The sequence below is a fragment of the Giraffa tippelskirchi genome, chromosome 6, assembly GCF_054371585.1.
Source record: "Giraffa tippelskirchi isolate mGirTip1 chromosome 6, T2T-mGirTip1v1.2.pri, whole genome shotgun sequence".
Lineage (NCBI taxonomy): Eukaryota > Metazoa > Chordata > Mammalia > Artiodactyla > Giraffidae > Giraffa > Giraffa tippelskirchi.
In genome coordinates this window covers 1,744,826-1,756,036 of record NC_137280.1, presented here as the reverse complement: position 1 = coordinate 1,756,036, position 11,211 = coordinate 1,744,826, and positions in this window count along the sequence as shown.

The window sequence follows — 11,211 nt, the reverse complement described above, 5'->3', positions numbered from 1 at the left end:
TGAGTAATAATCCAGTGTCTACCTGTATCCCAGTTTATCCATTCACCTATTGAAAGGCCTCTTGGTTGTTTCCAAGTTTGGGCAATTATGAATAAAGCTGCTGTAAACACAGGTGTGCAGGTTTTTGTGTAGACATAAGTCTTCAACTCCTTTGGGTAAATACCCAGGAATGTGACTGCTGGATCATATGGTAAGAGTAGGCATAGTTTTGTAAGAAACCACCAAACTATGTTCCAAAGGGACTGTACCATTTTGTATTCCTAAATACAAAATAGTACAAATTGCTACTATTTATTTAGTAGCAATAAATGAGTTTCTGTTGCCCCACATCCTTACCAGTATTTGGTGTTGTCAGTATTCTAGATTTTTAGCTACTCTAATGGGGTGAAGTGAGTGGTATCTCTTTGCTTTAATCTACAGTTCCCTGATAACATTTGATGTGCAGCAACTCTTCATATGCTTATTTGACATCTGTATATCTTCTTTGGTGAGGGATCTGTTAAGACCTTGACCCATGTGTTTTAAGCTGTTTATTTGCTTGTTGTTGAGTTGTAAGAGCTCTTTGTATACTGGGGTCAGAGCTCTTTATCAGGTTGATCAGGCTTCTTCAAACTGTCTCCATGACTTGTCTTTTCTTTCTCTTGACATTGTTTTTCACACAGAAATTTTTAAAATTAATGAAATCCAACTTATCAATTCTTTCTTTTTGAATCACACCCTTTGTGTTGTATCTGAAAAGTCACTGACAAATCCAAGGTCATCCAGGTTGTCTCCTGTTTCACCTTGTAGGAGTTTTATAGTTTTGCATTTTACATTTAGGTCTATGATCTACTTTGAATTAATTTTTGAGAAGGGTACAAGGTCCGTGTCTAGATTCAATTTTTATTTGCACGTGGATGTCCAGTTGTTCCCATAGTAATTGTTGAAGACTAGCTTTTCACCATTGCATTACCTCCGCTTCTTTGTCAAACATCAGTTGACTATTTTTATGGAGGTCCATCTCTGAGCTGTCTACTCTGCTCCATTGATTCATTTGTTTATGCTTTTCTACTGTCCTTTTAAAGTATGTCTTGAAGTGGGGTAGCATCAATCTTCCCCTCATGCTGTTTTTTTAGACTTTTTTCTTTTTTCATAATCATAATTAATAATAAAAATAATAATTTTCAGCTATGATTCATGCTATATGCCAAAGAAGATGCTTGGCTAATGTAAATCTAGTGGGTTCACCTAGAATCTAGAAAAAAGTCAAGTTTCCTGGTTAAATGGGAAAAGGGGACAAAATATAAGCCAAGAGGTATTGTGTAACTCTGCTGATGGGAAATACTTGAATGTCCATGTTGAATGTCCTTGCAGTGAAGGGAAACTAATTTGTATAATGCACATTTTCTTGGCCCTGTGAGTTAATTAGTTGGTAAATGTGAATACAATAGCTGATACCTCTGCTTAGCTCCCCTCGCTTCTTCTTGAGATGGAGTGTTCCTACAGAGAACACAGACTTGCCTCTCCTCCAGGTTGGGAGTTTTACTTTGGTAGGTCTCCTGCATGAGCCACAACCCAGAGCAGAACCAGACATTAGAACAAGGAATCTGCATGATCTTGGAATTTCTGGTTTCAAGTCTATTTGGGCAGCAGGTGTCGGTCTACGTGCTCTGCCTACCCTCCGTTAGTAATGAACATTATTTTTGCCTCCATAGATCTTTGGGGTTTTTCTCTCAACATATTTTCAGATGTTGAGAAAGGATGCTTTTTGTTAGAGCTTTCTTGAGAGACCCACAAACCCATTTTTGTAAAATTCTTGAATGTATGTTTACTTAAAAATCTAAAAAACAATTATATCAAAGTGAGAGAATTACAGACAATTCAGTTTTGCATCTTTGCATATTCTAAACTTTTATGAATATACATCGTAATTAGGAAAAAAGGTTAAACATATATATTTTTCAATAAAATGTTTATCTCCTCCTTGGGAAAAAATAATTGGTCGTTCATAGTCCTTACATAAGGTGTTGCCTGAAAATGCTCACTATTCTTATTTTAGGCCTTAAACAGTATTTCAGTAATGAGTCCCCAAACGGATTGCACCGTCAGGAGAAGCTTGCAGGAATTCTCATGCCTCCTCTATTATTAAGAACCTTCTCTAATCAGCTAACAGACTCTTGCAGTAATCAAAGAACACTGCCTCCCTCTAGCAGGTAAAGATCTACATGACTTTTCAAAAACACATCATCACATTGCCTTCCCATGGGAGACACAGCATCCCTTTGGTCCAGTAGAAGCTATAGTGTGCTTTAATGGTGACATTTTCCTCCAAATATCACTAACTTTCATAGAAGCCAGCAGCTTCAAAGTGCTGGAGGCAGCACGCTTGGAATCAGGAGACATTTATTCCCTTCTCTGTTACTCTATTTCTGCTCACTTAGCCTGGCTTCATTTTGACCACCCCAAAAATGAGAAAAATAACACTTGTTTGTTTCTTCACAGTAATAGGAGGAAAAGAAATGGGAGTCTATAGAGAAAGGCTACAATCTGAGACTGTTACAAATAAAGAAAACTACACACACATGAACATTCAGAATCGTTATTATGTAATTAATTTTAGCAGTTCATCCATTTAGGTTATGTAATAATTTTTAACTCAAGATGAACTTAAATATGAGACATTTTTCTCCAAAGATCACTAACTTTCACAAAAGCCAGGAGCTTCATGGTGCTAGAGGCTGGATGGGTACCAAAATGGCAGAGAAGCAAGCCCTTTGTCTCTAGGAGGAAAGCTGGTGTTCTCCAGCTCGACATCACCCTTGAGAGCTTCTTTCCCCAATCAAGAAATGAAAAATCACTTGTATGTGGCAAGTTAACCAAATAATAGTGGAAGAATGCCAGTTCTAGGAAAAGACGTTTTGATGGATGTGAAAGGAATGAAATCAGATTCCTGCTTTATTAAACAACAACAGATCGGTGTTCTACCCACAAGAGGAAGCTTACAAAGGAACAGAACAGTTGTGCCAGGGAGCTGAAACCCACAAACATCTACAGCAGTTTGAAAGGACAAAAGCATAAAGTACATAAAGCATAAACAGCACAAAACCAAGTGACATCTGATAAAACACAAGAGACTCAGTAGAAAGGCGTTACCGCTTGAAGACAGAAAAGAGCAAATTAGACTCAAGGAAAGAGCTTGATTTATGAATCTAAACACGCTGGCAAGACCAGGGAGACAGAAGATGACCTTTGCAACTTATCAGGGCTATAGACGTCAAATAACTGGGAAAGGCCATCTTAAATAGCTTTTTTTTTTTTTTGCAAGAGTTTTGCTTTTTAATAATTGAATTAATAAGCTTGATTTCAGCGTCCTTTAAAAAAAACAAGTAGGCAAAAGAAATAAGCCAGTGTTGACAAACACAGCATTAGAAGACCCTTCAATGTTCTGCAATAGTTAAGCCTGCAGCTTAGAACTAAACCCAGCTATGATCTTAGGGTGACAGCTGCAACAGACGCAGAGGGTTAAAAGTATCATTAGAAATCAGGGAGATGGGTTTTGAGGGTTTACGTTCCCTTTTTGAAGTGATCATTTTGCCTGATTACCTCAGAGGCTTAAAGGAGATCAAAAGCTCCAGATGCCGTAATCTACTTTGTTGGAAAGAACTTCTAACTGAATCAGACATGGATAGAATACAATTACGTAAAAAGTAATCAAGTCTCCGATCAAGACTTGGAACAGCAGTGTTCGGACTGCTCTAATTTCTTTATTGTTTCTTGTACAAAAGACACAGGTCGTTAGAAACACATTGTTTCCAAAATGCCAACAATTCCTGTTTAGGATAAGAGAAAAGACGATCGGGAAAAAAATTCTTGGGGACTTTTTCTATATTTATGTTTTTGCTATGAAAATTATAGCCCCATAAGAGAGTGGAGATGGCATGGATATACAGTCATAATGAAAAGAGATAAACATGGCTTCATATTTGAATTTATGACAAAGCATTTGGACAGAGCTGGCAAAGCCCAACTCCCAACAAAACCAGATGGAGCCGCACATCACAGAGAGAAGCTCGCAGGAGCTTCCCTCCAGAATGCAAAAACAAATTCCCACTTCTGAACGTTTTTTAAACAGTGTGTCCATATATTTGTTCTTCATATCTTGGGCAATCCTCTCCAGATAACTTCTGTACTCAAATTTTGAGAAACAGAAAATGATAAAGCAGTTGAGATGTTTACTTTCAACTCAGTATTGACAGTCAGTCAGGCAAAAAAAATTTCTTAACACGCACAAGGCTCATAACACTATTGTGAGCACTTGGAGGTACATATTAAAGAAAAAGCACTGTTTTGAACCAAAGAAAATGAATGGTGATGTTATCGATGATACGGCACACATATGTTCAGAAATTCATTAGAGGAAGAAGCCAAATGCAAGAGATGCAAGAAGGCATTTCTGACAAGAAACTGATCATTTTTCTTTTCACTTTTGCTGTAAAACAGCTCACGTGGTGAGGATCAGTCAGCCTCTCCTTGCTACACACTGCCACCTACAGGCCATCCCGCGATTGCTGGAGAGGAACTTGTTTTCTTTCTTAGGACTGAAAGGAAATGTCCTAATTAATTTCATCATTCCCCTATTTCTCATGCAGCATTAAAGTTAACTATGCAAATGCACACTGGATCTTATGTCTATAATCATAAAATAAAAGCGCTGCCTAGGGTTTGAGATTGTTTTAGGAAAACTGAAAAAGTCCCTTCCTGCACATAACATTTCATAGCATGGCACATTTTCATTCCTGTTCCATTTCATATTAGGACTAGGTGGTCAAAAAATTCTGAGTAAGGATCCCAGTTCTGCTAATTGAGATAAATCTAATATGCAAATGCAGCATTTAATGAAGGCTTCTGATGACAGTGCTGGCTGGCAGCAAGTATTTTTATCTAAATGTTTCATTATCTGTGATGCAAGCAGCCACTGCTTCTCAAGGAAAACATCACCAATGTTTACATCATAAAGATTTGGATTTTTTAGATCATCTTTTTATAAACAGAGAAAAAGGAAGTTAAAAGTAGAAAGACTTTGTGACACACTTTTAAAAATACACAAACTCAAGGATTAGCATCTGCTGAATATAAATAAAATGACCAAAATATCAAGGTTATGAGGAGACCATTATGAATTTAAAGACACAATTTGGTTCTTTCAGTTAGGAAAAACAACATTATAACATTTTCCCTTTGGAAAGAATTATCAAATTACTTGCTTGAAAAAAAAATTGATCAAATCAGGCCAGAAGAGCAGCTTCCATGGCAACCGATGCATTAGAAGATCATGGATGTTCTATATCCTCATTTAGCATCTTGACTGATACAAATTCAGAGAGATTTAGTAAGCCCTAGATGAACTGAAAGCTAAATTTGATCACACTGATTGGTGAAAGCTACGATAAAATTAGTGTGAAAAAAACAACAGATTCCCAAAGATGGATTGTGATTTTTGTTAAATGGTTTAAACTCTCCCTTAACATGAATTAATCAGAAACAGTCTTAACACTTTAAAAATCTTTCTTTTTGTTTCACTGCAAATGTTTGGCTGGAAATTTCTATATACATCACATTTCTGTTATTCAATTCACATCTTAAATGCACTGGAGAAGCTCCCTGTTTATAGGAATCATGCAGTGGCATCATTTTGTAAAAAAAAATCTTTATGTAACACAAATAGTACAGTTTTCTCTCCTCCATGTATTTGTTAAATAATGATCTCCAGATATTGAATTTTCTTAAGGTAATACAGCCATAATTTGCAGATAACAAAATACCAGGAGACACTTTCAGAAATTACTCCTTGAGAGTTCAAAATTCAAAGATACCACACTGCAAAAAAAGCCTTTGTACGAGCTGATTATCTCGCTTTTTCCTGTGTCAAATAATAATAAGCGTTTGTGTATTAGTCCGGTCTGCTGACAGACAGCCGGTAGATAAAGAATCCGCCTGCCGATCAACGCAGGAGACACAGAAGATGCAGGTCCATCCCCGGACGGGCAAGGTCCCCTGAGGAGGGAGATGGCACCCACTCCAGTGTTCTTGCCTGGAAACCCCATGGGCAGTAGGGTCGCAAGAATCGGACACAACTGAGCAACTCTCACACACACACACACACACACACACACACACACACACACACACTGACAGACAATAAAGATCTGCAGTTCAGGTTCTCAGGTTGAGCTTGCGTGCTAAGTTGCTTCAGTCGTGTCCAACTCCTTGCGACCCCATGGACTGTAGCCCGCCAGGCTCCTCTGTCCATGGGATTGTCCAGGCAGGAGTACTGGAGTGGGGTGCCATTTCCTTCTCCACAGGTTGAGTTTAGCATAGCAAAAACCCAATGGCCTGGCTATACTATGCATTCCAACACCAGAGAGAGGAAAATAATATATCAATTCTTTCTTAGTTAACTTTTAGGCCCCAAATTAGTATTAGGATCAAATTCTAACTTCCCATTAAAATTTACTGACATAAAGGTCAGAGTAGGATATACTGGAGGGCCCTAAGATGCCTTGGAGAAGGAAATGGCACCCACTCCAGTGTTCTTGCCTGGAGAATCCCATGGGCAGAGGAGCCTGGAGGGCTACAGTCCATGGGGTCGCAAGAGTCGCACATGACTGAGTGACTAAACCACCACCATTGTAGCTAAATTTAGTTTCGTTTTCTTTTAAGGCTAATTGAAACCTGCAATATGCTGTATCATTCTGGATTGGTGTGTGTGCGTATACAGATATATATTTATAGTGCAACTTGCCTGTTACATCTAACGATTGACCATATGAAAGATGTGCCCCCCCAAAGGAATAAAAGATCTCATTTAAAACTTTTACATGAGAGTCTATTTTGGGGTGAGAAACTTTCTCCATATAATTTCAAGATTTGAGTTGAAATTCGGCATTTTAGTCGTGATACAATATAGAACAAAAACGTTAATCTCGATTCTTACAGTGTTTTTGTCTGAACTTAAAGGTTTTTAAGTTCACTGTCTTATTTCACAAAATGATGATGGTATTTTACTCCAAATTATTTTAAATATTTGAAAATTATTTAAGACTGTGAAAGCCAACAATCACCTTTGCCTGAAATACTAATTTCCCCAGAAGAAATATACTATGATTCCATTTGCCAAATAATTAGGGGAAAGGGTTTGGTTCTATTTTGAATTAGAGAATTACTTCCATTTTGCCATTTAGGTTCCTACTTGTAAGAAAAGCCTGATCACAGGTGTGACTATATTAGAAATTTTAATACTAAATGCTAAAATCACAGCAAAGAGATCAAACCAGTCAATCCTAAAGGAAATCAAACCTGAATATTCATTGAAGTACTGATGCTAAAGTTGAAGCTCCAACACTCTGGCCACCTGATGCGAAGAGCAGACTCATTGGAAAAGACCCTGATGCTGGGAAAGAAGGGGATGACAGAGGGTGAGATGGTTGGATGGCATCACCAACTCAGTATACATGAGTTCAAGCAAACTCCGGGAGATAGTGAAGGACAGGGAAGCCTGGCGTGCTGCAGTCCATGGGGTCATAGAGAGCTGGACACAACTTAGTGACTCAACAAACAGCAACAATAAATGATAAATTAAAACTTAAAATATAATCTAAAGAAACAAGCTGATCTCATGGATGCCAGTGAAAACTGGTGGGAGATGGAAAAAGCAGTGGGTCTGTAACACAAAGAGCAGTGAGGAGGAAGACCAAACAAACTGTAGAGAAATCCACAGACCTAAGAATAGAAGCACAACTGGAAACCAACAGGTTAGATTAGGAAGAAAGAGTAAAAGCAGCATCATAGGGATATGGCCTACAGAGTGCCTGACCACACCAAAGTTACAGATTTCAAAACTGCACAGATGACAATCTCACCTATAAAGGTATCTGGTAAGTTTAATTTTTTTCTAAATCCTAAACAGCTGGTAAACTCTAGACTTCCCTTGTTGACAATTTCACGTTTCATATTACCCAATAACAGAGAACACTGACAAGACTTAGAATGTCTCTATACTGGAATCTTCTAGGGGTGGGAGGAGGTGGGGAAGGAAAGAAACCTAGCTTGTATAAGAGGATCTAAGAATTAAAGACAGATATTGTCAGTAGTTTTACAAAAAGAAGGAGAAAATTATCCAGAGTATACTAGTGGCATGGATCCCTAGAAGAATTCCAGAGTACTGCATGAAACTTAGAAAGCACTGACCTCCAGAAGCCAGCCGAGAGTCACCAAGAAAAGCTCCAATCCTCACATCTCCTTTTTTGACAGAATAATGAGCGCTGAAGAATGGATGCTTTTGAATTACGGTGTTGGAGAAGACTCTTGAGAGTCCCTTGGACTGCAAAGAGATCCAACCAGTCCATCCTGAAGAAAATCAGTCCTGGGTGTTCATTGGAAGGACTGATGCTGACGCTGAAACTCCAATACTTTGGCCGCTGATGCAAAGAGCTGACTCATTTGAAAAGACCCTGATGCTGGGAAAGAGTGAAGGCAGGAGGAGAAGGGGACGGCAGAGGATGAGATGGTTGGATGGCATCACCGACTCAATGGACATGAGTTTGAGTAAACTCCAGGAGTTGGTGATGGACAGGGAGGCCTGGTGTGCTGCAGTCCATGGGTTGCAAACAGTCGGACACGACATAGCAACTGAACGACAACAACAAAATGAATTAGACAAATAGTTTGGAAAATCACTTTTTAAAAGATTATATAATGATAAAATCGATCTTTTGACAAAGTCTTCCCTGAAATACCGGTAGGGAACTAAAGAATGCTGCATGCCAACGCGCACAGCAAGAGAGGGGACGCAGTGCATCACGCGCTGAAACTCGATCTTACAGACTTCCCATCAAAGGGTAGATGGACGCTGGAAGAAATATTGTAGCAAAGATTTCTACCTGGAGGCACGGATACTGAGGCCACTGCTGCTGCTGCTGACGTGCTTAACATGCAACAGAGAAGGAGGGTGAAAAGATTTGCTTGGTCTCCAAGATGCTTTGATTTCATGTACAAAAGCTGCAATCTCTATCTCCATAAAACACGATTTTCATTTTGGACTCTGTATCAAAAATGTGCAATCCTTCAAGAATCACCACAATTTAGGCAGCACATTTATGTAAGGGAAAAAAAAGTCCCATGTTCAGTACATTGATTGAAGTGTGTTATGCTAATGTGTTTCATAAAATAAAGCAACCTTAAGAAAACATATAGTTAATAGGCCCACATGTAGGAGCCTTAAAAAGTTGAATTAACTTGGATATGAGAATTATTTGATTTCATATTTATAAATAAAATGGAAAGAAATTCCACTATCTAGAAAATCTATTCTTTTTTATGTAACGTTTCAGAAATTTCTTTCAAAAGATTTTTCTTTTGCACAAAGCATACTCTTTTCATTTTATCCTGTGATTCTTCATACTACCTGACTTGTAAGAAGGCGACTGATATTTCCTTTTGAGGTTAGTTCAAACATCCTCTCAAGGGATCAATAACACAAATTCTAAGAAATTTAGTACCCACCCCCTGCCACGTACTGCTAGGTCAGCCAGAGGACCTAAAATCTTCAAAACACATGACTTATTTTTCTATTATCAAACACATTACTTTGAACCACAGTTTTTTTTCAAAAAAGAGACATTAGCCTATTTACTTCTTTTACAATATAACATGCTACAGATTAAATGAAAGATTACTAAATATTCTAAATAATCCAATATAAAGCATAAAACTAATTAGTCTCTTCATTTTTAAATGGCTAAGCAGTGGTATTTGTCAATTTGATCTTTAGGATAATATTTTAAATAACTCTTCCATATTACTTGGGAAGCTCCTCAGGCAATACTTCATATCAGTGTTTTGAACAGGAATTTTTCTGTGTAGGCTCTCTCACTTTCATAAGATTCCTACATTTATGGTATTTATTGATTGCACAGAGTGTAGAGTAACATTAATAAGGCAAAACTGGTGTGTTTTTTTTTAAGTACATTTAACAGGCAGCATTTAAGATCAAACTTCACATGGCTGCTTCCAGAATTAGCCAGGTTTGATTTCTGCAGTCCAGATTCTTGCCAAATAGCAGAATCACAAATACCAGACATTTTTATCTAAGGCTCAATTGTGATAAGCCATCCACACGGAAAATTGCCAAGGACTCCTCTAGATCACTGTTTCTCAAACTGTGGTCTCTGGACCGTGGGCATCAGAATCAACCGAGATGCTTTTTAATAACAGATTTCTGAGCCCCACCCTTGATCTGCTGAGTCAGACTCTACCCAGGCAATCCTTAGACAATCTAAAACTTGAGAAACTACTTTAGATGTGTTTTGTTACATTTTGACCAAGCCAGACTACCAAAGAGCTACAGAAAGAAAAAGACATATAAACTCCTCAAATTATTTTACGTATTTGTGAGTGGATATTGACTGCTATATCACACAATTTCCTTTCTGTGGGAACACAGAAAGCATGGATTTCAGGAAAAAGCTTGGCTTTTCCTGGAAAAAAAGCTTCACTTTTATTCATAATTCTTACTTCTCTCTTTGTTCTGGCTACTAGATAGCTCAGCAACAAATGTGAGACCACCTGTCTTGTAATATTACAATATGTAATAACATGTTTTGAACCTACTTCAACAATCTATTTGAATCCACCTGCCCATGAAGCTGATGCAAGACACAGGGGTTCGATCCCTGGGTAGGGAAGATCCCCTAGAGTAGGAAACGGTAACTGACTCGAGAGTTCTTGTCTGGAAAACCCTATGGACAGGGGAGCCTGGTGAGCTATGGTCCATGGGGTTGCAAAGAGTCAGACACGACTAAGTGTGTATACACACATGCAATAAAATATCTTGAACATACTTCAATAGTTTATTTGATATCTTTCAAGATGCATGGATAGTAAAACGACTTAACTTAGTTTGGCAGAAAAATGGAATATAAATTGGTAGACAGACCAATAAATCTCCTTACAGTGCAATCTAAGATGACTTTCACTATTTTGATTAAGTTGCACATTAACTTCATCTACTGAAATATATGCTTTATTATGTATGCTTTACATAGGTCTCCCCCATCTTTTCCTTTAAATGTTAAAAATTATTTTATTTACTTCTCATTCTCCACATCTCAGACCTGGTGCAAAAGTACAACTAGGGGAAAGTAGGGGATTAGAAATGTAGAGAGGACCTGAAGG